The sequence below is a fragment of the Sarcophilus harrisii genome, chromosome 3 (assembly GCF_902635505.1).
Source record: "Sarcophilus harrisii chromosome 3, mSarHar1.11, whole genome shotgun sequence".
NCBI lineage: Eukaryota > Metazoa > Chordata > Mammalia > Dasyuromorphia > Dasyuridae > Sarcophilus > Sarcophilus harrisii.
Window position 1 is genome coordinate 468,681,228 of NC_045428.1, and position 27,923 is coordinate 468,709,150.

Consider the following 27,923-nt stretch of genomic DNA (forward strand, 5'->3'; position numbering starts at 1 on the left):
AGTTGGAAACAACTGAACAAGAAGTAAGTCTCAGAAATGTGGCATGTGGCAAATGCCTAATAAATATTTATTGACCAACTGACTTTCAACTTCACCATACTGACTCTATTCGAGAAGAATTAGGAGAGGATGGGTATTAAAAGGATGGTTTCATCTGATCTTCCTTCTCTTTTCCCCTGGTTGTCCTTCACTGCACAGAAAAATAACAGAGAAATAAAACTGTCTCTTAAGCAATGGAATGAAATAAGCCCTCCAGAAGAGACCGGATGCTGTTCCACATCCCCTTCAAGGCCTCTGTTTGGAAAATTCAATTATGGAGGTAAAGAAGAAACTGGTTAATAATTCACATGAATCAGGATTATATTGGACTTTACTGGTGACCTATTCTCAATAGTTTTTTCACCTGAATGATGACAGTTATTTTCCCCTTTTTTCTTCTAATGCTGTATGATTGGCCTTTTCTTAAAAACTATAAACCATCAGTTTCATGTCTTCTCAAAGGATATAGGGAGGTCAAACTACTGCCTGGTATCATGGAAAGAGAATGGAATTGGCTGTCAGGAAACTCAAGGTTAAATCCCAATTTTTTCTATACGGGTAACTTTGGGTGAATTATTCTGGCCTGAATTTCTTTAAAGAAGAGGTTCCATCCAATATTTTCTTAAGAACCCTTCCAGTCCTAACATTACCATAAAATGGCCCTGTCCAGTTAGTGTTGTCAGAAGCTAATGATGATTCTGTACATTCATGCACTTTCTGTTATAACTCTATTGCCACAGAATAAGAACTGGGTTAGCTTAGAGCTGCCAAGAGAAGAGTTATTTTTGTTGTCCTCTCAGATGACTATTGTTGCCAAAGGAGTCTTTAAAAAAAAATCTCTTATAATTATGTACTGAGAGCCTTCTTTGGGCAGGGCATTCAACTTGATGCCGTGGAAAATGCATGTAGAGGACATGGTCTCTGCCCCAAAGAAGCTTAAAATCCCTTTGAGAAGCCAAGAAATGTTCATACAAAAACCAAACAACTCTAGACATTATATAATACATGAGAAATGAAGACAATAATTGCTATGGAAGTTCAGAGAAGAGAAAGTCTGTGATAGGTTAAAATAGCCAAAACAGTCTTTGTAGAAGAAGAGGAATTTGAACTGGTTGGGATGGGAAAAGTGTCATGATTTAGTGGAAAGAGCTCTGGACTTGGAGTCATGGGATCTTATTCTGAACCCCACATCTATCACTTAATAACTGTGAGAATGGGGTAAATTAGAGAGGTCAACCTCTCTGAGCCTTAGTTTTTTCCCACTATAAAATGGACCTGCTATGATTGGTACTTGCCAAGCTCCCAGGGATGTTCTGGGCAAAGGGCTTTGTAACCCTTATATCTTATGGATATCTATAACCCATACAAGGCTATAGGTATCTGAGAGATCTGAGATTCTGATTACAAAAATGTCTCTTAATTTTCAATAAAGATTCAGTCCCAGAAATCCATTTTCTTCATCATGGAATAAGCAACAATGACAAAAAAGATTTCAAAAGATATTCATATATACATCATTCATGTATGCATCTTTATTACTCTAGGACAAAAGCACCTTTTGTATTCAGCAAATGGAACAGTTTAAAAGAGAGAATTTGAAAGATGATGCCTTTGAGAGTCTTCATAGCTGGCGGGAGTGGGAATGGAGGCTCAGTACCTAAGGGAGGAGTGGCTCCCAAGGGCTGGAATAGCAATAGATTTCTTCTGAGACGAAAAAGGTAATAAACAATTACCCTTTTCCCCTCCCTCCTTTTTTCCTATCCTCCCCATGGAGATTTGAGCTGTTACCCCAAGTACTGAGGAAAGTACAATTTGTATTTTTCAGAATTATTTTTGGCCTATGAATGATTTCCCAAGTGAAGTTTCTGGCTGCATTTTCTGAGTCACCTCTGCTTTGAAAATGGTTCTGATGTCAATGACGAAGCATTATAATAGATGGGGAAGTAGAGATGTGGTCAGTTACCTTTTTAGTTAGCAGCATAGAAAAACAATAACTTTGAAGATATTTGAAAAAGAAGAAACATGGTAGTCTAAAGGGAAAGTCAGATCTAATTCTTCCTCCAATTACCAAGCCCTATTTCTTTTCCCTCTGTGATTTGTACTCTTGGTCCCTATCTTTCTCCCATCCTATCTCAACTAGTCTTATCCAATCCAATCCACTAGGATATCTCTGCCTTCTTGATTCAACAGGATTATTTGAAATGCAGTCACTTAAAAGTTAGAATTGCTTCCACAGGGGGGAAAAAAAAACAAACCAATTTCCAAAATTGCCTAGGAGCTATGACTAAGAGGTTTTGCACAGTAGGGTTTCGGTTGTTTTTATTTTTTCTTATTTTGACTAAAAGGGAAAAAAAACTCTAAAATTAGCCTTTGGTGGTTTTTCTTTTTTTTTTTTCCTTCTTCTTTTTAATTTAGGGCTTTGTCAACATGAGATTTTTTTTTTTTTTTTTTTTGCAATAAGCAATATCACAATTCCTTGACATTTTCATTACTGCCTCTTGACATATTTAGTAGGGCTTTAAAGGTCTTCTTAGCAAGAAGGAAAAAGAAATGGCCAGTTCCAAATGTTTCCATATGTTTCCACTTGCTATCTCAGATGCTAGAAGCCAGGCCTGGACTTACATCTTGCAGCCCAGGATAATTTCCTGGGGAAAGGTAGGTCTCCTTTGCTAAACTGCTTATTAAGACCTCAGAATGAACTCAATCCAATTTAACCTAATTCAGTTTGACAAACATTTAATAAGCATCTACTGCATAAGCCCTGCAATCAACAAACAATAAACAAACATTTCTGCAGAGCCCCTTCTATAAAAGGTTAGGTATGGAGGAGAACAAAAAGAAATATGAAACCGGCTGGGTGCAGGGCTTGTTGTTCACAGTCTAGCTGCAAGAATATGCACATTAAAAGAGGGTTAACAATATATGGTGGTAAAAGAGGAATGTAGGCAATAAGCACGTTAGGACATCAAAGAAAGCAAAGCTCCCTGTGGGCGGGGTGAACAGGGAGGACTGAGAGAGAAAGGGAAGAAATATTCATTAAGTACCTACTATGTGCCAGGCACTGTGCTAAGCACTTTACAAATACCTGATCCTTCAAAAATGAATGAAGAAGAGGGAAAAATTCAAGATGAAAGCAATCTATTGTATAAAGGCATGGGGGTTTTCACAGCATATCTGGGAGCTCATGAGTAGACTAGTCCAGCTGAAGTGCAAGGGGGTAGGGAGTTAGTGAAAGAAGCAATGATTCGCAGGATATAAAAATGGGGGGAACCTAAATTCCAATTCTAAATGGCCTTGAAAGCTCAGACTTGATCTGGTAGGCAATGGGGAGCCATTAAAAGTTTTTGAATAGAGAATGGTATGATCAAGTATTTTAGGAGGGCAGACTGAAAAGAAAGGGATTGGAGGAGGTAAGATCAATTAAGGTAAATGAAGGGAATCTTAAGAAAGGAATGAGACTTTATAGTGGATCTTGATCATTGATTGGATGTGAGAGGCTAGGGTAGGAAGGCTAGAGAAAGTGTTGTCTGAGAACTAGGGCAAAGCAGGATAACAAGATATCAGTTTTTACTAAAATAAAGTCACTTTTTTCCTTCATTCTTCGCTGGTTGATAGAAGCTTGAGAAATGATTTAGGGGACTTGTTCTATTTCTTTGCAGCTAGGACCTCTCACCCACCAGCACCAAATGCCATTTTGCCATAGGTTGCCTCTCCCCGCCCCAAGTCCTATTTGACAGTGTAGGCAGGATGTTAGAGCTTTTGGACTTTGGAATGAAAATGAAATGCAAAATAAAATGATGAATTTCAATATACTTAGTTTCTGGAAGGTTGGGGAGGAACTTCTATATTGGAAAGGACAGTAAAACTCCTTCAGGGGTTTAGGATGGAGGCTAAGGGGCAAATTAAAAGATTAAAAATAGTTATTGGTTTAGGATGTTTCAAAATCTTCCCTGACAAAGAACTAAATAACTTCTTGAGGTCCTTTTGAGTCTGTGATGGACGTTCTGGGAGGCCTTTTATGAAACTCTTCATTTAATGTGAAAAGAAGGGGAACATTTCTAAAGATGACAAAATAGTCTTGATCCCCGGCTTGTTCCTTCTTGGAAGTACCATTCTCTGGGAGGAAGCCAGTCAATCAATGTCTGTTATAATGGGAGCTTCTTTGATATAAACTCCATTTTCTTTGAGAATCTGACACCTTCTACAGAGGGGAACCATGAGAACCTTCTCTGAGATTGTTTTTACTTCTATTTTTCTGAGATGGTATATTAAAGACAGATACACTTGGACAATTTATAATAATGCTTCTAGAAGGGAAAGAGAGGGAATTGGCTGGCTTACTTACAAAACCCACAGTTTTTACCCGGAATAAAAAACTTATCTTTTTTTTTTTTTAATTGCAAGCACAGCCCCAAGGACCATTCTGTCAAAAATGAGAAACTTAAGTAAATTAACAAGGAAACAATAAAGAGAAGATGTTGTTTGAAGGGGTGAGTCAATATTATCTCTTTCTTCATTCATCTATCATGTTCTAAAGAAAAAAAAGCAAAACAAAACAAAAACCTTGAAAATAAACAGATAAACAGAAATTCTGAAAATCAAATCAGAGGTAAACGTAATGGAAAACAAAAGTTGAATTAAGAAGCAAAAGAAGGAGTTGGTCTTTTGAAAAGACCAATAAAATAGGGAGAGGGGAAGAGAGGAAAACAAAATTGCTACAAAGCAAAGGTATCAAACATATGTTCCTCTGGCTACATGTAGCCCAACAATAATCCTGAATATGGCCTGGACCAGATTAAAATGTAGTTAGGCAATATTTAACAAAACAAATAAAAAATAAAATAAAACATAGTTAAAATTAATATGTAGTTTTATAGGTCAAGATGTAGCTCACAGGAATTCTTATGTATAATTTAGTGATCCCCATTTTTATTTGCGTTTGACACCACTTCCATTCTATAAATATTTTTAAAGCCCAGCCTTCTCAAAGGAGAGGTATCCTAGTAACTTCCTAAAATTAATCTTTCTACATTGCACTCTAGTTCCCATTCTCTCCTGCCTTATCCAAGACTGTTTCAATGATAACCATTTCTTTCTCATGTATCTTTAATTTCTCTTTCTCTACTTACTCTTGCCTATCTGCTTACAGATATGTCTAGTCCAGTTAGTCTATCAACAATGAACAAAGAGGAAGGAAATAAGCATTTATTAATCACAAACTATGTTCCAAGCACTGTACTAAAAGGAATTATATTTTAATGAAGTAGATAACATGCACATAACATTTTTTATGTGTGTGTGTATATATATATATATATATATATATATGTATATATATATATATATATATACACAGAGAGAGAGAAAGAGAGAGAGAGAGAGAGATGCATAGAGAAAGAGAAAAAGACACAGACACAGAGAGACACAGAGGCAAAGAGAGAGACAGAGAAAGAGACAGAGAGACAGAGAAAGAGAGAGAGACCTTCTATCAATATACCTACTATCTTATCTCTCCCCTTCATTGTCAAACTTTTTACAATTTGAGAAAACTCAAGGCGGACAGATGTGAAGTGATTTGCCCAAGTTTACACAGCACCCAACCTATTGCACCTACCACCTGGTTGCTTCTAAACTAAGGGGGATGACAAAATGAAGTGTGCTTTCTAGAGTTTCCCTGCTGGGATGCCAAAATATGCCATCTTTGACTTGCTCTCTGTATCTCTGGATCATCCCAAGTCCTTAGTTTTAGTGGAGGAGTGAAGAAGACAGGAGACTCACGAGGATGATCAAATATGGAGTAAGGAAAGAAAGAAGATTCAGTAAGGAAAGAATAGGTCAGTAGTGTTAAATGCTACAAAATGGTCAAAGAAAATTTGAACAGAGAAAATGCCCCTGGATTTGAAGATAAGGATTTCATTGAGATCTCTTAGAGAACAGCTTGGGGAGTGCAGGGAAGACAGACTAAGTGGGAAGGAAGTGAAGAAAGTTGACTTAGAAATTTATTTCAAAAATCCCTGTTGAAACTTGTGTTGGAAAATGCCATCCATATCCAGACAGAGAATTATGGAGACTGAATGTAGATCAAACCATAGTGTTTTCACCACTTTGTTGTTTGCTTGCTTATTTTTTTCCTTTTTAATCTGATTTTTTTTTTTGCAGTATGACTAATATGAAAATATGTTTAGAAGAATTGTACATGTTTAGCCTATATTGGGGAGGGAGAAGGGGGGGGGGAGAGGGAGAAAAATTTGGAACAAAAGGTTTCACAAAAGTGAATGTTTATGTATTTGGGAAAATAAAATATTATTAAAATAAAAGCAAAAAAGAAAGAAATGCTTTTTGAGCCCTGAATCTTAGAGGATACATAATGGTTATTGTTTAAGGGCTTTCACTGTTATTTCTGGATTCAAATGAGTTTATGCAAACCTTGAGGTGCCATAGAAATGCCAGTGATTATTTTATTATTTGAGGAAATTGGAGAGACACTATATCTCTTCAAACAGGGCCAGGGTCAGCATTGAGCTAGCATAGACTTATCATTTCCTAGTCCTTTTCTCATTGACATTATCTCTCAGCACCAGCTGAGATTTCCCAAATTCTGTCACTGCCCATCTTCTTCTGTTCCCCTACCTTTGATGAAGACCATATAACCAAAGGGACACAGGCCAAAAGGGAGGAGGAGGATAAAAAACACAAAATAAATGTCAGCTATTACCTTCCCAGTTTCTTCATGTACCATCCATACAGACCAGATCTTTGCCTGCCCAGTGGGGGGTGATATTGCTTCTCTGGGAGTGGGAACTTGGAGTATACTTGGCTAATGCAATTTAGATCGACTATGTTAGACTGATCAGTGATTGCAGTATCATTCTCATTTCTTTCTTGCACTGGTCCGTGGTGATGAATGGAGTGGCAAACAACCCAGGCCAACACCAACACTCTGAAAACTCAGACACCAACATTTTCATAACAGGGAAGGAAACTCAAGGCCAAGGGCTCTCTCCACTATCACCTCTCAGCCTTCTGTGTTAATGTATTCAGTCTCCCCTTGCTCTGTGTTAAGTGAGTGAATGAATGAAAGAAAGAATTCAAGAAACTTTTTGTGCTCATTGCTGTGCTAGGTACTAGAAATATCAATACAAAAGTTAATTAGCCCCTGACTTCAAGGAATTTCTATTCAAATATGGGTAAGCAACATATATGTATATGGAAATTGTAATCAGAAATGGGTATTTCAATTTGGAAAATTAAGGGAACCATGGGGTATATGTTGATGTATAGATACAGCAAAAATAAACACACACATATTTTCCCCATTACTTCAAGACATTCTCAAAATCCTAGACCACCTTATCCCCTGGGGTGAATAGGCTTAAGAATTAGCTCAGTTCTTAGGTGGTATTGATCCCATGAAGTTCACATCCAAAGGTGGAATCCCTGCTAAATGAGTCCTTTCATAAATACAACTAGGCTAGGGTCCTGAAGGTCCCGATTTGCTTCTTGGGATATTAATACTATATAGGTTCTAGAACCCAGATTCTGGAATTCTGGTGTGCTGAAATTTCCTTCGAATCTTCCAAATTTACACAATCAGAGGCTCGGTCTCTTTCTCCTAAAAGAAAAAAGAACAAACATGTATAGTAAGAGCCATTGTGCTAATCTATTTCACTGATCCACAACTCATTATTTAGACAGTATCAAATTGTTTTCATCATTACCACTTTATAATATTACGTGAACTCTGGTACTGTTAGGCTACCTTCTTTTTTTTTTTTTTTTTATTAAATCTCTTGTCATTCTTAATCTTTTATTCTTTTAGATAAACTTTGTTATGATACTTTTTAACTTATAAAATGATTCTTTTGTATTTTGATTGGTATAGCACTGAATAAGTAAATTGATGTAGGAAGAACTGTCTTTCTTAAAGTATTGACTTGGCCTACCCTAGAGTAATGAATATTTTATCCATTTGTTTAAGTCTGCCTTTATTTGTCTGAAAAGTGTTTTGTAATTATGTTCATATAGTTCTTGGATTTTTCTTGGTAGTCTCTCAAGTATTTGAAATTGTCTAAGGTTATTTTAAGTGTCATTTCTTTTTTTGTTTTTTCCTCATGTATTTTGTCAGTTGCCAATGATTTATGTGTTTGTTTTATATCCTGCAACTTTGCTAAAGTTGTTAATTATTTCAACTAGTTTTTAGTTGATTCTCTAGGGTTAAGTATACTATGATATTTTATTTCCTTGTTCATTATTCTGATTCCTGAATTTTCTTTTTCTTTTCTTATTGCTATATCTAGTGTTTCAAGTACAATATTGAAAAATAATAGTGATAATGAACAGCCTTGCTTCACCCCTGATCTCTTTGGGAAGTTTTCTAGCTTATCCCCATTATAAATAATGCTTGTTCTTAGTTTTAAATAGATACTACTTATTTTAAGAAAAGCTCCATTTATTCCTATGTTTTCTAGTGATTTTTTTCTAAGCAATTGGGGTTAAGTGACTTGCCTAGGCTCACACAGTTAGGAAGTGTTAAGTGTCTGAGGTCACATTTGAACTCAGGTCCTCCTGACTTCAGAGCTGGTACTCTATCCACTGTGCCACCTAGCTGCTCCTAGTGTTTTTAATAGGAATAATTATTGTGTTTTGTGAAAAGCTTTTTCTTCATATATTGATATAATCATATGCTTTTTATTGATTTTGTTATTGATATGATTAATTTATGCTTACATTTTTCCTGATTTTAAACCAGATTTACATTTCTGGTATCCCACCTGATTATAGTGAATGGTCTTTGTGACATTACTGTGGTCTCCTGGCTGATATTATGTTTTAAAATTTGTGTCAATATTAATTAAGGAAATTGCTCTATAGTTTTCTTTCTCTGCTTTTACACTCTCTGATTTAAGTGTCAAAGACACATTTATGTCATAGAAGGAATTTGTGGAAGTCCTTTACCTACTTTTTTTCAAACAGTTTATACAGTACTGGAATTATTTGTTTTTTAAATGTTTGGTATATATCTACCAAAACAAACCCAGGAACTACATGAACATAATTATAAAACACTTTGTATAAAAATAAAATCAGATTTAAATAACTGGAGAAATATTAATTATTCATGAATAAGCAGAGCCAATAAAATAAAAATGACAATTTTACCTAACCCAATCTGTTTATTCAATGCCATCTATCCCAATTAAATTACAAAAAAATAATTGTACTGTGCTAGAAAAAAAATGACAATTAATTGGAAGGAAAAAAAATCAAGAATATAAAAGGAATTAAAGAAAAAAATGTTAAGGAAGAAAGTTTTGCAATACCAGACTTAAACTATACTATAAGGTAGTAACTATCAAAACTATCTAGTATTAGCTAAGAAATGGAAATAGTTAAGTGGAATAGAGTAGACATACAATACACAGTAGCAAATGATTATAGTAACTGCTTTTGACAAATATAAAGGAGAAGAATAAATTATTTGGTAAAAAAAAATAATAATAATTGCTGGGAAAGCTGGAGAGTAATCTGGCAGAAATTGGTCATAGAACAATTACATTACATCATTTACCAAGATAAGGTCAAAATGAATCCATGACTTAGAAATGAAGAGAGATATTTAGAAGATCATGGAACATATTACTTATTAGACTTATGGGTAGGAGAACAATTTATTTATTTATTTTTAAATTTTTAATAGCTTTTTATTTACAAGTTATATGCATGGGTAATTTTACAGGATTGATAATTGCCAAACCTTTCGTTCCAATTTTTCCCCTTCTCCCCCTTCCCCCTCCCTTAGATGGCAGGATGACGAATACATGTTAAATATGTTAAAGTATAAATTAAATACAAAATAAGTATACATGTCCACATCGTTATTTTGCTGTACAAAAAGAATCAGACTCTGAAATATTGTACAATTAGCCTGTGAAGGAAATCAAAATGCAGGCGGGCAAAAATATAGGGATTGGGAATTCTATGTAATGGTTCTTAGTCATCTCCCAGAGTTCTTTCGCTGGGTATCGCTGGATTGCTCCATTGGACTGCTCCATTGGAACTGATTTGGTTCATCTCATTGCTGAGGATGGCCAGGTCCATCAGAATTGATCATCATATAGTATTGTTGTTGAAGTATATAATGATTTCCTGGTCCTGCTCATTTCACTCAGCATCAGTTCATGTAAGTCTCTCCAGGCCTTTCTGAAATCATCCTGTTGGTCATTTCTTACCAAACAATAATATTCCATAATATTCACATACCACAATTTATTTAGCCATTCTCCAATTGATGGGCATCTACTCAGTTTAGGAGAACAATTTATGAAGAAATAAGAGATAGTGAAGTTTGTGAGGAATAAAATGGATAATTTCACTTACATCCCATTTTAAAAGTTCTGTACAAATAAAATCAATATAGCCAAGATTAGAAGGAAAATAGAAAATTGGGAGTCAATTTTTTTAAAGTTTCTCAAATAATGAACTTATATCTGAAGTATAAAAGAACATTGTCAAATTCATAAGAACGAGAATCATTTCTCAATTGATAAATGGCCAAAGGATATAAACAGGCAGTTTTTTGATGAAGAAATCAAAACTATATATAGTCATATGAAAATGCCATAAATCATAATTGATTAAAAATGCAAATTAAAACAACTTTGAGATATCATATTATATCTATCAGATTGACTAAAATGATAAAGAAAAAAGTGACAAATGTTGGCAGGGATGTGGAAAAATTGGGGCACCAAGTTACTGTTGGTAGAACTGTGACTTAATGAAACCATTTTGGAGAGCAATCTGGAATTTTACCCCAAATAATATAGAACTTTGTATACTCTGGTACAGCAGTACCACTCACTATTAGATCTATTTCCCAAGGTAGTAGAGGAAAAGAAAAACAATTTTATATATCTAAATATATCTAAGGTCCTAAGCTAATCCCCCTTAGATCTATTTTGGTAACAAGGGTAAGTGAATGAAGAAGTGAGTAGGACACCTAGGTAGTTAGCCTGAGTGACTGTCAGGGTAATGTTGTCCTTAACAGGAAAAGGAGAATATGCAAGAGAAGAACATTTGAAGAAGAAAGATACTGAGTTCTATTTTGGACATGATGAATTGATGTCATCCACAGAACATCCAGTTAGAGCTTTTTAATAAGCAGTTGAAGAAGTGAGACTGGAGTCAGCAGAGAGGATAAGGTTAAGTAAGTCAGTTTAAGAACCAATACCATAGAGATGATAATTGAATTTATAGTTGTTGATGAAATCACTAAGTAAAATGTTATAGAAGGAGAAGGGAAGAAGGTTAAGGTAGAGTCTTGTGGGACTCCAAGTTAGTGTGTATGAACTTGAAGATCTAGCACAGGAGACTCAGCAGAAGCAGGATCCTGTGGATAAATTAGAGGGAACCAGGAGAGAGATGGGTCATAAAACCTAGGAAGAGAGGGTAGTTGACAGTTTCAAATGCTCAAAGTCAAGAAGGATAAAGATAAAGAAAAAGCCATTAGATTTGCCAATTAAAATATTAATAACTGGAGAAAACAATTCCAGTGGAATGAAATCAGAAGCCAAAATATAGGGAGTTGAGAAGGGAAATGGAAGCATCTATTGTAGACACACTATTGTAAACTCTTCCTCAAGGAATTTAATCATAAAAAAGAAAAATGACATGGGCCAATAATTAGTGCGAATGAACAAAAAGTAAAGTTTTTTTGAAGGGGGGAGACAGTAGAGAAGCAGCCAGTGTACAGAGAAATTATAGAGAAACAAGAGGAGTCTGCTGGAGAAGACAAAAAGGTGACCTCTTTATGTGAGACAGGGTGCAGGAAGAGATGTTAGTGGAAGGCCTCTGGGTGATGTGAGATGAGAAGTGAAGATGAAGGACTTCGCAGTCAGTGGTCTCATTTTTTTCAGTAAAATATGATGCAAGGTTCTCAGTTACAAGAATAGAAAGATTAAGAATTAGCAAATTGGTACTGCATTTGCTGAGGCAAAAACACTCCTTTAAAATTGGAAGGATGTTTTAGCATCCAAAACAAGCCCCACCCAGAGCTTGTCAGGAGGGCTGGATGAATAAACACAATAATCTAGATGTGTTCTGACCATGGCCCATTAGTTCCCTAATCCTAGAAGTTATGCTTCTCTTAATGAAGCCTAAACCTGCTTCACTGACACATCACACTGTTAATCTTATTGAGTTGGCAGTCTGCTAAAACTCTTGAGATTTTTTTTTCAGATGATCTACTATTTAACCAATGCAGTAGAATGAGAATAGATTACTGTTAATATTCCAGATGATCAATGACACTTTTCATCTCAAGATGATCTAATTTAGCTGGATCTTGTCAAACTCTCTGAAAGTTTTTCTCTGAAATTCCTTTTTCCCATTTTATGAGTTGTCTTTGCTTATAGTCTTTCATCCTCCTGAATAATGTTTGTCAAATGAGGTGGTGCTCTGAACCAGATTTATCCTCAGCTGTTGCCTCTCTCTCCGTCTGGCAAACAGCACCAGTGTGTGCTGCATGAGGTGGTCTCAGACCTCTTTGATCTTCTTGTAGCTAAATGTTTCTAAGAAATGCAAAGTCACAGTCAGTGTCCTTACTTTTGTCCATTTCCTATTTTCTGAATTGGGCTTTGTTTAAATAGGTCACAATATATGATCACGTTCAATATCTTCTCATCTGAATCTTTTCTTCTAACTTTGTTTTCTCTGGCTTGCAACAATCAGACTACACACAGATAGCTGATTCTGAAAAGACGGTTAGATCTGTAACCAGTCACTTCCTGTCTGTTAAGCTATCTTCAATTTCATGAAAATGCACAGACTAAAAATGTGAGGCAGGACCTTTTCACTCCCAAACCACCAGGGTGCCCACACACAGCTATTATGTTTCTTCCCTTTGTAATTGCCTTCCTTCCTCTGACAGAATAGAAACCTTTCTGAGACACGGAATCCAAGTGGAGGTGGTGGGTGGTCTGACACATCCGCCTCCAAACTCCTTAATAAATTCACTTTGGACCTTGGCAGGCAGCCTGAAGCCCCTGCCCTGGGACTTCAGTTCTTTGGGTTAAGGCATTATCTCAATAAAACTCCCCTTTAAAAATCCAAATACCTCTTATAAGGATAATATTTAAAGTCATTATTGGCTAACAAAATCTTTTCATTAATTTCTCTCCCCAACTCCACCCTAGGTTAGAAAGTCAGACAAGTAGATTGCAGAGCTCTGACAGAAATAAATAGATGACAAATATATCTTACTTTAAACTTAGCACAGCTGCTTAATATATTGTAAGAGCTGGATAAATATTTGTTGATTGATGGATTGACTAAATTGGAGGAGCAGGGAGGAAAAGTTCTAGATCATAGATGTCTAAGGAGGGAGAATAGTGACACTGTGGAATCAACCAGGGACAGTGATAACATTTTAGCACAGAGAAAAGCAGGGAGCTCATGCAACTACAATAAAAGACTGAAACTTTGGGGTTTCAGGTTGAGGGAGGCAGATAGCTCCTTAATTAATCTCTTGCTTCCAGATCTAGTACAGACTGTTGGCTTGAATTTCTGCTCCTGTCACCAGTTTTCCACTTCTCATTCAAACTGCTGGACACTGATATAATGAATAAACCCCAATAGCAAATGACCTTTGGCTTACAACTGCTTGAATTTGTTTAGATTTACTCTTCTCCCAAGAAGAGGATCAATTCTCCTAAGCCCCAGTGCTTTTTCTAACAACTGGCACAAGGCACATTCTGGTTCTTTCCTGGGCATGATATAATACTTAGTCAATAAGCATTTATTGAGCTATTACTATGTTCTAGTCACTATGCTTAGGATAGTATGAGAGGGATAGGGGTATATAAGTGTCTCCCCTAAAGAGACACACTAAGTAACTACAAATAGCAGATGCTTTGGATAGTGTAGGACTAGATGGAGACCATTTCTACCTTTAAGAGTATATGACTTTAAGGTGAATTGAGAAACAGAAACAAGAACAAATAAGAGGAAATGAAAGTTTCTTCAACAAACAAAATGATGCCTCCGTGTGGGAAATTCCCTCCATCTAACTGAAACTGTCTATACTTAGATAAATCCTAGGGAGTTGCCTTAAAACAAAGGTTAAGTAGTTAGTTGGCCCAGGGTAACACAGTTTATAAAATGTCAGAGTATCTTCTTGACGCTCAGATCAATCTGACCGTTAGCAATCTGTTCATTGTGCTTTCTAAGTAAAAAAAAAAAAAAGGTGAATTAAACAACACATTCAAAAAACAGCCCAATTCTATAAACTTGCATTAATGTTTAACATATGCAGCAATTTCATTCTTTTTCTGGATGCATAAGTGAATATCTTTATACCTTTCCAAACCATGCTACCAAGTTGATGCCCAACAATGTTGTTCTAGGATTTTAACCTGGTTTTCTGATTGCCTTAGGCTTCCAATTAATTTGCAAAGAAGAAGCTTTTATTGGTTTCTTATATCACCAATGCCAAAATCCAATCAAATATTTTAGCTCTCACTCATGATTAATCAATCAATCAATAGGCATTTATTAAGCACCTACTTAGTCTGGCAGTGTGCAAAGTGCTAGAAACACAAAGACAAAGAAAGAAACAATTTCTACTTTCAAAAAGCTATTATGTGAAGGAAATGAAAGTTCCAAAGTCAAAATTAAGGAGAGGGGCAAGAACTTAGTGTGCTTTGGATGTACCAGTTCCAGAAGGATGACCTTGCAAAGGACTTTTGATTCCCTTCTTCCTTGGTGTAACCTGAAAGCCATCATGAGGTTGTATCTTTATTTGTGAAATGTGAAAGATTCTGAAATCATAGATAAAATGCTGGAAATGTTCTCAGAGGTCATGAAGTCCTTTGACTTTACAGATGAGGAAACTGAGGGTAGGGAGTTTAAATAACTTGCTCAGTCTGTCACATCAATGGTAAATTATTGCTTCTTATCTTCATATAGGTAGTAAATTATTGATACTTGTCTGGATTCATCCTTGATTATCCCCACCCTTCTCTGTGTGTCTCATTTTGGACCTCATGCCCTCTGGAGTATGAATCAAAGCCTGCCTGTCATAAAGTCCTCTTGATTTTTAGCATTACTGGATAATTTTCTTCTTTTAAAACTTCTAAATCCCAAAATGTAGCTCCGATGGATTGAGGCCTATTGCAAATATAACTAATTATACTATAATCTAGCTCATTTCTCTGTCTTGTCATTCTTTCCATTTTTATTGAACAAACATTTATTAGGATGTTACCTTGTAAAAAAAAAATCTGCTGATGTCTTATCATGACATGGAAATGAGCAGGAATTTTTAAAATTTATGCTAGCATAAGTACATTGTTGGGATGAAGAATTGTCTTAGAAACAGATTGAATCTGCTTTCCATGAATCAGTTTGGCTAAATATGGAGAAGCTAATATGCTGGCTACTTGGTGAAGAATTTTTTGACCACAGCAACTCACAAAACAAAATTAAAAAAAGTATAAAATTGCCCCTTCTCATGCCAATGAGAAAAAGAGCCAAAAGGTTGTAAGCAGTTGAGGTTTTTAGACCATTGTTATACTTTAACTTAGCTATCAGTACTCTAAAAGGAAGATCCTTATTTGATTATTGAATAAATGTGCCACTGGACAAACTGAGTTGAATGCATCTTGACTTTCCATAAATAAAAACAAATAGAAAGTCAAAGGGATGACTCCCTGATTCTCCTTGGAGAGACAAATAAAAGAGTTGGCAGAGCTAGTTTTATTGTCTAAAGGTAAGAGGAAACATAATTCTGAAGAATATTTTTTCTATGATAAATATATGTGAAAACACTATTAGGAAAATAATTTAAGCCTAGTGCCATATTGTTTGTTGCATGGGATAAAGAGGTAGGGAAATTCTAAGAAGAATATGGTAAGACCTTCCAGCCAAAATCCATGTAATCTTTCACACTTTGTGACTTCAGTGCAAAGGTAGGAATATGTGAGGACAATGAAACATAAAGGAATAATAGAGGTCAGAGATTTTTAGATTTCTTAAAAGTTTTATACTTAACATATCATAAATATTTTCTTTTAGGAAAAAACTGAGACCTGTTAAAGACCTGAGCTTAAAAGGCTACGGTCTCCCATTGCATCCAGGGCTATTTCTAGTTATCCTGGTATCTGGCCAGTGGATCCAGATGGCTCTGGATGAGAAAGTGAGACAAGTGACCTCACATGGCCCTTTCTCACTTAAATCCAATTTGTTTGCATGTCATGGCATCACCTCCCTGATTTCATGGTTCTCTTTAAGAACGAAAGAAAAAGAGCAACAGTTATTAATATATAGTGACATCATCAACTTGCCAGAAAAGAGATGAGAATTAGTACAGAATTAAAAGAAAAAATAAAAATAGAAAAAAAGTTATGTCATCACCTCAGCAAGGCCCCTATCAGGAAAGCCTATGTTCACCAAAATGCCATTATCATTGAGAATGTCTGGTGAAAAGTACTCGATGAAGAGAAAATCCCTATAGATGATGAGATCAGTGAAGTGCTCCTGTATGTTGATCACCTTGTACCCCAGATCCTTGCAGAGTCTCCTGAATAAGACAAATAACTCTGCAAGAGTCTGACCTAACCATTCATATAGAATAAAGAATAATTAAAATAAGAATAAATGTCAATATCATGGCATGAACTTAGATTCAGCATACCTATCTTGGATAGCCTACATCAGATTGCTTACTGCAGTGGTCCTCAAACTTTTGTTCTCAATATCTTTATCCTATTAAAAATGATTGAAGATCTGTCCAAAGAGTTTTTGTTTATGTGGTTTATAGTTATAGATATTGATCACATTAAAAATAAAAACTAATTATCAATTTGTAGACTCTCTGAAAGGATTTCAGAGATTCCCAGGATGCTCTGGACCAGACTTTGAGAACCATTGGCTTACTGTCTCAGAATGGGATACCGTAAGAGAGAGGAGGAGAATTTGGAATTCAAAATTTTTTAGCAGGCTGATTTCAGAAAAGTCTGGAAAGTTTTACATGAACTAATGCTGTATGAAGTGAGCAGAACCAGGAGAACATTGTGAACAATGACAGCAAGATTATGTGATGATCAGCTGTAATGGACTTGGCTTTTCTCAGCAATGTAGTGATTTAAGACTATTCCAATAGACTTGAGATAGAAAATATCATGCATGTTCAGAGAGAAAACTATGGAGACTGAATGTGTATTGAAGCATGGTATTTTTTTCAGTTTTTTTTATTTATTTGCTTTTTCTTTCTTATGGTTTCTTATTTTTCTTGTATAACATGACAAATATGAAAATATGTTTAGAAGGATTGCACATGTTTAACCTATGTCAGATTACTTGCTGTTTTGGGAGGGAGAAAAATTTGGAGTATATAACAACAAATGTTGAAGACTATATTTACATGTATTTGGAAAAAACCAAAATATTATTGAGGGAAAAAAGAATGAAAAGAAAAAAACTAAAATGAATGTTAAAACTTGTTTCAATATATAACTGGGGAAATATGTTATTAAAAAAACAGGGGCAGTGAGTTAGACCTAGAATTAAATGGGAGGAGAAGAGCAATCTGGATTGCATTTAGAAAATTGCAAACCTCCTTTAATGATCCCTAAACCTCTCTAAAAGAAAGGATTATCTTTTTTAAACCATTTTAAAAATATTTTGTTATATAGCTATGAGTCATGTAATACTACAATCTCTGAGGAATTAAAAATGCATACGAATCAGAAACAATGAAAAAGTGCAAAATGGTGTGAGGAAACTGAAACACATAATCAATGAGAAACTATGAAAAAGAACCAAGAAAAGATTGTAGTCAAAATAACGTTTGATTTTTTAAAAAGTAGAATGCTTGATCATATGGCAAAGTAATGGAATAATTGTTGGAAAACCTCTGTGCTGCCCTATCTGCATGATGTCAAGAGAGAAAGTGAAGAATGAACATCAGGTATTGAGTTTATAGGACAACATTCATAGGCACTTCTTAGGATAGGAAGGCACTGATGAGCAATCATTAGAAGAAAGTCACATATGTGATATTGTATGCGATGTATTTGGGAAAGGTATTTTTTGGGGGGCAATGCTGAGTTTGTTCAAATCTTTGTAGAAATTAGAGTATACAGGGGCAGAGCAAAGATTACAGAGTAAAGGTAGGGAATCACCTGTCCTCTGTCCCAAATCTCTATAAACACCTTCAAATAATGAATTCTAAAAGAGCAGAATCTACCAAAAGACAGAGTGAAAAACATTTCCAGCCCAAGACAACTTGGAAAGTCACAGGAAAGGTCTGTTGCCCTAGGGTGAGACTGAAGCAGTCCAGAGGTAGGCCACACCAGTATAGATACAGCTCCAACAAACCAGGTGGACCTTAGGAGCCACTAAAGTAGCAGTGGCAGCTTTCAGTGCTCTCAGCCCACCGATAGTAAGGGGGTTGGACAATAGGTCAGAAGAAGATTATAGGAGGTTTCTTCCTAACCCTGAGGCAGGTCTATGTTAGTTTGTCCAGACTCCAATTCAGGTAGCAGTTTTGAGTAACAGTCCGAGGGCAAGGAGGAATATTAGTGTACCAGATCTTGTAGACACAGTAAACTTTCCTCACAGTTGTAGGGCAGAAACCAGATTTTTTTGGTTATTCACAGATCAGGGCAGAGACCAGTAAAATAGTAAATACACCTCATCTTGGTCTTTACCAACTTGGAAGAACTGAAAACTTACAAGTCCCTAGAAGTATTTCTGAAAATAGCTGCACAAAATCTCTGAAGTTTGGGATGGTTCATCCTTCATACTTCACCCTGAAAACAGAGTCCTAATTTAATAAATTGCTAAAAGTTAAGAAATAAACTGGGAAAATGAGCAAACAGAATAAAATTCTGACCATAAAAAGTTCCTATGGTAACAAGCAGATCACAACACATAATCAGAAGAAGATGACAATGTCAAAGCTCCTACATTCAAAGCCTCCAAGAAAAATATGAATTGGTCTCGGGCCATGGAAGAACTCAGAAATGATTCTGGAAATCAAGTAAGAGAGAAAGAGAAAAAATTGGTAAGACAAGTGAGAGTGATGAAAGAAAATAATGAAAAATGAGTCAACAACTTGGTAAAGGAGACACAAAAAATGCTGAAGAAAATAACATCTTAAAAACAGAATAGACCATATCATAAAAGAGATACAAAAAGGCAAGAGGAAGAGAATGCCTTATAAAGTAGTTGGCCAAATGAAAAGAGAGGCACAAAAATTCAGTGAAGAAAAAAATTCCTTAAAAAACAGAATTGGATAAAAGGGGAAGGTACAAAAACTCACCAAAGAAAATACTTTTTAAAATTAGAATTGATCTTTTATTGAATCTGGCTCCCTTTAACAATGAGATGACACAGGCCAGTTCCAACAGTCTGAAGAGAGTCATCTGCAACCAGAGAAAGAACTATGAGAACTGAATGTGGATCACAACATAGTATTTTCACTCTTTTGTTGTTGTTTGCTTGCATTTTGTTTTCTTTCTCATTTTTTTCTTTTTAATCTGATTTTTCTTGTGCAGCATGATATTTGTGGAAATATGAAAAGAAGAATTGCACCTTTAACAAATATTGGATTACTTGCCTTCTAGGGAAGGGAGTGGAGGAAGAGGGGGAAAAAATTTGGAACACGAGGGTTAATGTTAAAAATTATCCATGAATATGTTTTGAAAATAAAAAGCTTTAATTTAAAAATAAAATAAAATTAGAATTGATCAAATGGAAGCTAAATGGATTTTGTGAGAAATCAAGAAACAATAAAACAAAACTAAAAGAATGAAAAATGTAAATATCTCAATTGAAAAAAAATAAAAACAACTGACCTCGAAAATAGATCCAGAAGACATAATTTGAAATTACTAGACTACTTGAAAGCCATGATCAAGAAAAGAGTCTACATATCAGATTTTGAGAATTATGAAGGAAAACTGCATTGATATTCTAGAACTAGAGGAGTAACTGTTATAAGTTAAACAGAATCACTCTACAAAGATTATCTTATGTAATCTTTATGACTCTGGGAAGTAGTGCAATTATTATCCTCATTTTACAGGTGAGGAAACAGGCAGAGAATAAGCACCCTAACTAAGGTTATATCAATATTCATGCAAATCTTCAATTAATAAATAATTTTGAGTACTGGCTCTCTGCAAGACATTAGGGTAGGGGTAGTGGGGTTAGAAAGATAATAGGACAAAGTCCCTGTAGGATACCATAGAGAGGATTCTTGTTCAGATTTGAGCTCAACTATATAAGATCACAGAATCACACATGAAAAGTACATCTGAGATCACAGTTTAACCTCCTCAGTTTATAAATGAGGGAACTATATAACAACTGAAGTTCCTTAGAACTCTGAGAACTCTCTTGAATTATTACAGATCAAAACTTAAAATATGATCCGTAATGAGGAAAATTCATGTTTATGAAAAACTTTCTTGAATACTTATAGACCAAAACTTTAAAAAATATAATCCATCATAAGGAAAATTCATGTTTATGAAAAATATTAAAAAGAATCCTTGAATCAAATCAAAATGTAATGTTATTACTGGTTTTAAAGGAGATTATGTATTGCAAATCTTAAAGTATTATACAAATATTACCATGATTATCATTATTATTTAAAGATGCCTATAGAGGAGAGTCTTTCTGTTAAAGGGTATTATTTCCTCAGTCAGTCAAACAAATATTAAGCACTTACCAAGTACCAGGGTCTCGGGCTTAGTGCTAAGGATACAAAAAAAAGGCAAAAGACAATACGTCCCCAAGAGTTTATAATCTAATGGGGGAGATAATACTTAAAAAGGCATAAAAAAGCTGAAAAGAAGAGGAACTACCTTGCACTGAGAGCATGATGAAAATCTAGCGGAGAACAGCCACATGGTAAATTATAAGATGAAATTATATGCCTGTTGAAGAAATCATGTTGGAGGAAAAGTTTAGTGTGGAAAAAAAAAAGAGAGGTTTCTTTGGGGATATGGAGCTGACATATGAAAGAGAGATTTTATTTGCTCTGCTTGAATCTTAAACTTAGAATTTTTTGATCACATATACTGGCCAGTAATACAAGTTAAACAAGTTAATACAAGTAAAACAAGTTAAACAAATAGATAATGCTGAACATATCCTGCTCTCAGTGAATGCATAATTATTTACAAACTATATGTGTGTTCTATTTTTATAGGTGACATACTCACATTTTCCTATTGGAAGCCAAACAAAAAATGGAAAGGAGTACCAGACACTTACTGACAATTGCCCTGGAGCATAGAGATGGCCATAGAAGTGAGTAAGAGGACAATGTTAGATATGTAGGAGTTGAGGGAAGGGGAGAGTAGATGCTAGAATTTTGCTATTTTCGAAGCCCAGGCATTAGTCAGGTAATAAATATCCTAAAGAATAATTTCTGGGACTTAAGAGGAGAGAGTCTGTACAACAGAGGGAGATATCTTGAGGGACAATGGGTGAAGAATAGGTATGATTGTGATTGAATTGAATCCCAGGATGGGTCATTGCAGGGAGGATGGGATTCAACCCATCTTTCTCCTCTCTGCTTGATCACACAACCCTTAGAGTCTTCATGTGAACCCCACTTAGGAGACCAATGATCCAGAGGACAGAACTGGGATTAATGAATGGAAGTTAGGAAAAACTTCCTGATAATCAGAAAAATGGGCTGTCTCAGAAGGAAGTGAGATCTCAACCCTACTGGAAGTTCTCAAAAGGTGTTGGATGGCCACTTGTAAAGGGATTCCCCTTCAAGTATTCATTGACTACATGGTCTCTGGAATCAAGGTACTCTGAGGGAAATAGAGCAGGGACAAAAAGTTGGATCCTAAAAGGAAGTCGGGAGCCTGTACAACAGGGAGAGATATCTTGGAGGATAATCAGTGAAGAATAAGTATGATTGTATTTGAATTGAGTAGTATAGAGAAAGAGCACTAGATTTGGAATATGGGGACTTACATTCAAAACTTGGCTCTACTACTTACCTGCATGACTTTGAACAAATCATTTCACTCACCTGTTTTCTTACCTGTACAATGAGGAAGTGATTGGGCGACCTCTACAGCCTTTCCAGTTCTCCTACCATGTAGGCAAACCAACAATTTACAACATTCAACCATGCATGGTGATGAGTCCCCGGGGATTTGTTAAATGTTGTGAAATGATTCCCTCCCTGAAGTGTAAATACAACCCCGTCTGCAACCTCCAACAGTTTTGTCTGGTGAACTGTTTGTCATTGGGGCTGATTCCCAGGCACTCCCAAAGGAAATCACAGGACAGTCCTATTTTTTCAGACAGCTTCCCACATGGGCAAAAATGTCTACCAAAGAATAGGGATATGGGGGAATAATTTTGTTGTTCTGTCTCTGTTTCTGTCTGTCTCTTCTCTATGTCACTCTCTTCTTGTTCCCCCATGGCTACAGGAGGGGAAGGGACAAGGGGATGAGTTGGTCTGGCTGTGTATAGAAAGTGTATAGAAAGAGATGAGGGGCTGGGGGAGTAAGAGATGCTAAGTATTAGCAATAGAAAAATGCAAGCAAGAAAACAGTCTCTGCTATTAAGGAGCCTGCAATCTAAGGAGAATGCAAAAAAAGGAGAGAAAGATAAAGAAGAGTACCTGCTTTGCAGGGCGGCAAGGAAACAGCTAACATTGCAACAGACTGTCTGTCTCATAAGGAAGAGGGGTAAAGGAGCAAGTATTTATTCAGCAACCATTATGTGCCAGGAGGGGTTGGTGGGAGTTCAGGGAGGACTAGCAGTCCCGATGATCTTTCACAACCCTGCCTCACTTAAATTCAGTTTGCATGCAAGAGAAGTCATTGCCCGTCATCCAACATCACTCCAACATTGTGATGTCATCGGTCCTCTTTGAAAACAAAAGATGAACAACAAATTTGTTCCAGGCTCTACGCCAAGCACTAAAAATATCATCTCAGTTAATGTACCCAACTGTCCTCTGAAGTAGATGCTGTTATTGACCATGTTTTATGGTACAAATAACTGAGGGAAAAAGATTAAATGACTTGTCCAGGATCACCAAGCTAGTAAATATCTGAAACTAGATTTGAATTCATGTCTTCTGACTCCTGCTCCATCCACAAAGCTGTCTTGTGAATTTACTTCCATCAATATTATTCAGAATCCAAACTAGCCTTCCCTAAATATTGCTGCTGTTCCATTTTTAAAACCCTCTCAACAGCCACTAAATCTTAATTTCCAATCCATAGACTCTTCCTTTTGTAAAGCCTGTTCCCACCATTCATCACAAAGTTTTGTCCCCTAATGGCACCCAAGGACTTCTTAGAATGTTCAAAGATCCATCAATCAATCAGCATTTATTAAGCATCCTGTATATTCCAGGGAAATACTGGGTGCTGGAGATACAAAGAATCTCTGTTTGAAATAAACACTTCACCCTCCATTTCCACATAAAACCATGAACACTTTACTTGTTACTATAAAGGGGATTGTGACCCATGGACCATGTGCAGAATCGTCCTTCCTGCTTCTCATTGACCAAGTGGGCTGGCCCAGTGCTGAAGGATGCAGGAGCTTATTGGGATAATGAAGCAATCCTCTTGTTGTGGGGTCTTAACCCCTATGAGAGGGACAAGAGAAGAACTACAGTTTATAGAGGAGATACGGCTTTCTATGTGTCTTTCTATTTCTGTGTCTCTATATCTCTTCCTTTCTGTCTTGGGGATGTGTGGCCATAGTGTGTTCTCATTCGTTCTCTGTCTCTCTCTCTCTCTCTCTCTCTCTCTCTCTCTCTCTCTCTCTCTCTCTCTGAATTTCCTATGGAGGATGGGTAAAGAAAGGAAGCTCACCCTTTCTCTCATCCTACCAGAGTTAGCAACTGTTCCTTGCAAAACAGCTAGAGTAAGACTCACTGAGATGAGCTTGAACCTTGGACTGTGGCTACATCTTTCAGTTTGAATTTCTTTACCTGAATGTAGCAGCAATCCTTATCCAGCCTTGGAGGTCACCTGGTGAGTTCAAGAGGATCCTTAGTCAGTGTGGGAGGGTATTTGCTTATATCTATTCCCAGTCTTCTTGGAGAAGAGTTGCTAGCCAGAGGATGAGCCCAAGCCCTGGGCTGACTGTGGATCCAGAAGGAATTTTTGGACAGTATAGAGCCAAAGTGAAATATAAAATATGCATGTGTATATACATACACACACAATATATATATATATATAATACCCATTTTATGAAACTGCATCATGCCAGTGTTTTCGTTATCAACCTCCTGGTAGAATATAATAGCAGTTATATTGTTATATCCATTTTAAATTCTTTGTCAATGCATGATTGCAAATCTTGCATATGCTGAATATGTCTTTTGTGCAGAGGAAATAAAGCTGACCTGTACCTTATCTGCCCTGTATATCCAGTGCCTTTCTGATTCTCTCTTGCAGGACAACCCTAGATAAAACCCCAAACCTAAGATGTGAGTAATTTTTCCTGGGATGTCAGGTGGGAAAATACAATCAGAATGCTGACCCTTCTTTTCAGTGATCATGTTCTCTTGGAACTGAATCTGGTTAATACGTTCATAGTTTTAGAGCAAAGGAGCTCCTGAATAGGCAGGGGGAGGGGACAGTAATGAGAATTTGACAGCAAATGACAGAAATTTTAACGTGAAATGTAGCTTAGAATCAGTCAATACACTTCTCCAACTTACATTCATAGAATTAAGTAAGGGAATTCATTGAGCTCAGAGAGTACGGTACTACAGGACTGAGAATTAGGAGGGCCTGAGTTTGAATCCTACCTCAAATACTTACTAGCAGTGTGATCTCAGACAAATAACAACTTTTGGGGCTTCAGTTTCTTTATTTTCCCTCAAGTACAAAGTCATGGGTTAGACTCAATGACCTCTAAGATCCTTTCCAGCTCTAAATCTATGAAATGAAATTTAATCCTATGAACTTATATATTTGCTGTCCTAGTTATAGTCTGACTTTTTTTTTTTTAACTTTTTAGAGTGACAAAGGGAATTGTGAAGCAAGACCTTTAACATCTGGGGTGCAAGGAACAAGTGGTAAAAATTTCACCTACAGGACAATTCAAATTCTCACATTTTATTGCTAGGACAACAAGAAAATTCACAAACATACTGTGTGCCTTTATATTGCAGTGTCAGAGCCTACAAGAGTTTGGGAAGAGTGTTTACATTTCAGCTGCTCTGCTTACCTTCAGAAGTGTAGAGAAGCAAAATATACCCAGGCTGAGTGTGAAGAAACCCCAAATTGGCTAGAATATAGCAAAGGGAATTCAGAGTGGTTTATCTGGTTGGAAAATTCTCTGGGCAAAACAGTCTTGTTTTGCTGCTGGACACTGTAATCCAAGACTGGAAAACAGGTAAACAACAGGATCCCCCCATCACTATATGGTTTTCTTCCCATGTACTCTTAGTTAATTGCTCTATGTTAAAAGGTTGACTGTTGCAACCATGATAAACAAAGATGAGTCAAATTAATTCTTCCAGTTCAAATACCTACAAAGCTGAGCTTTGCACATAGTAGGCACTTAATTCATGTGTGTCAGGAATATTTGTAGTAGAATTTTTTAGAGGCAAAGACAAGTGAGCAAAGCAGGTGTTCCATTTATTGGGAAAAGACTGGACAAACTGTGGTGTTGAATACAATGGAATATTTATTAAAACATCCTTTAAGAACTAAAGAATGTAATGTAATTAGAAAAGCATGGGAAGACTTAAATGTACCCAAGTGAAATAAGCAGAACCAAAGGAATAATATATGCAACAATTTGAATAATGTTAATAAAGTCAATGTTCAAAAGAAGCCAGACTCTGAGTAACTGGGAAAAAGAATTGACTGGTCCTAGAAACAAAATCACGGAACATACTTTCCTCCACACTAGTTGGTAATGTCAAAAATGTGTGGAATTCATTTAAAACAAAATAAAAACCATCTCAACCAACAAGGGCCGATATTTCAATGTGGCTTTTCTTCCTACTTAGCCCTCCCTTTAGTTTATGCTCAGAAGGACTGGTGGAAAAATGATTAAGGACACCCCAGGGAAGCTAGCTTTCTAAGTTTTGTTCCTAACTTGGTAGGGTGGTTTTGCCAAATCCCCTCAGATTCAGAAATGCTAGGAATGGGAGTCCAAACGTGTTTGAGGTTGTTCTGATATTTCCCCCCCAAACTTCAGTTTATAGTCAAACCTTCTTGCTGTTGTTGTTCAGTCATTTCAGTCACGTCCAATTCTCTGTGACCCCATTTGGGGTTTTGTTGGCAAAAATACTTACATGACCTGTCATTTCCTTCTCCAGATCATTTTACAGATGAAGAAATTGAGCAAACAGGGTTAAGTGATTTGTCCAGAGTCACACAGCTAGTGTTTGAAGTCAGATTTTAATTCAGGAAGATGAGTCTTTCTGACTTTAATTGTACTTTATTCACTGGACCATCTAACTTCTCTTGGAACCAAGGAAACAAAACAGGCCTGTTAAAGAAGTGACTTACCATCAATTTTCTTTCATATTCGCTAGTTATCATAAAAACTACATTTCCCCCATCTCTTTATCAGGCTACAGCTGAGAAATATAGGATCCTGTTGACTAATCTATTGGTCTTCAACCAGACTTGGATAGTAAGGGTCCAAACCGATTCAACAAACATTTATTAAGACCTACTATGTGCCAGACACTGTTCTGGGATACAACGGTAAAAAAAAAAAAAAAACCCACCAGTCTGCCATCAAGGAACTTGTATCTGACTGGGAGGAATAAATAAATAAGCAGCTGAGAACATACATACAAAATAATTTCAGAGGGAAGGAAGCACAAACAACTAAGAGGATGAGGAAAAGCTTCTGTTAGGAAAGTGCCCATGAATTGGACCTTGAAGGAAGCCAGGGTTTCTAAGAAGCTGGGGTGAAGGGAATACATTTAAGGGAGGAGGGACAGCCTGTGGGAAAGCAAACAAGTGGGAGATGGAATGTTGAATTCAAGGAAGAGAAAGGGGCTGGAATGTAGAACCTCCATTTGTTCAAACTTGATGCAAGCTTATATTTGTGGTAGATTAATAGATAGTTGGTAAGTAAATACATATTGGCTATTAAATGGCATGATATATGGATAACATATCTATACCATATTCCTCTACTGATGTTTTTATTTGTTTGTTTTTTGCTAAAACAAGACTGATGAAAGGGTGAAAATCTTTTCTCAACAGAAGAGTTGGTTAAGAGTGTTAAGACCAGGTAAGAATAGTTTGGGTATTTAAAAAAAAACACAAAGATAGAAATTCCTGGTCCTGTTTCTTATTGTTCAGTCATGTCTTACTCTTCATGATGCCATTTGGGGCTTTCTTGGCAAAGCTACTGGAATGATATCTTGCTATTTTCTTCTCCAGCTCATTTTTGCAGCTGAGAAAATCGAGGCAAACAGGGTTAATTGGCTTGACCAAAGTCACACAATTAATCAGTACCTGGTTTGAACTCACAAGGATAAGTCTTACTAACTGCAGACTGGCCCTCTAGCCAGTGTACCACCTAGCTGCCAATGGCAATGACAATAACAAAGAACGGTTTGGACATTTAAAAAAAAGGGATTAAAGTTCACTTTGCTGAATTGTGTTTCCAGAGGATGTAATTCCTATCTCTGATTTATTTGTTTTTAGGGGGAATGCATAGTATTTCTCTTCATCTGGGGTCCCCACAATCATGACTTTACCCTCCTTCCAGTTTCTACTTTGCCTGATCCCTGCCTGTCCCAGCTCAGGCAGTCAAGAGGTGGGTGGTTGAGTAATTTATTTGTACTTGCATGCTTAATTTAAATCATACATAGCTCACTAAATAGGAGCTTTCGGCTT

The 27,923-nt window shown here is 36.3% G+C and overlaps 1 long non-coding RNA gene across 2 annotated transcripts; it reads left to right on the forward strand.

Moving 5' to 3' along the window:
- LOC116422500 lies at positions 1–27,843 on the forward strand. Of its 2 annotated transcripts, none has more exons than XR_004233189.1 (7): positions 1–319; positions 1,584–1,757; positions 21,260–21,360; positions 25,069–25,126; positions 25,223–25,446; positions 27,252–27,312; positions 27,732–27,843. It is a non-coding gene; the product is annotated as an uncharacterized LOC116422500 (long non-coding RNA). The 2 variants fall into 2 exon arrangements; XR_004233188.1 differs by lacking the exons at positions 1–319; positions 1,584–1,757 and adding exons at positions 2,485–2,694; positions 4,449–4,529.
- The last annotated feature ends 80 nt before the right edge of the window (positions 27,844–27,923 follow it).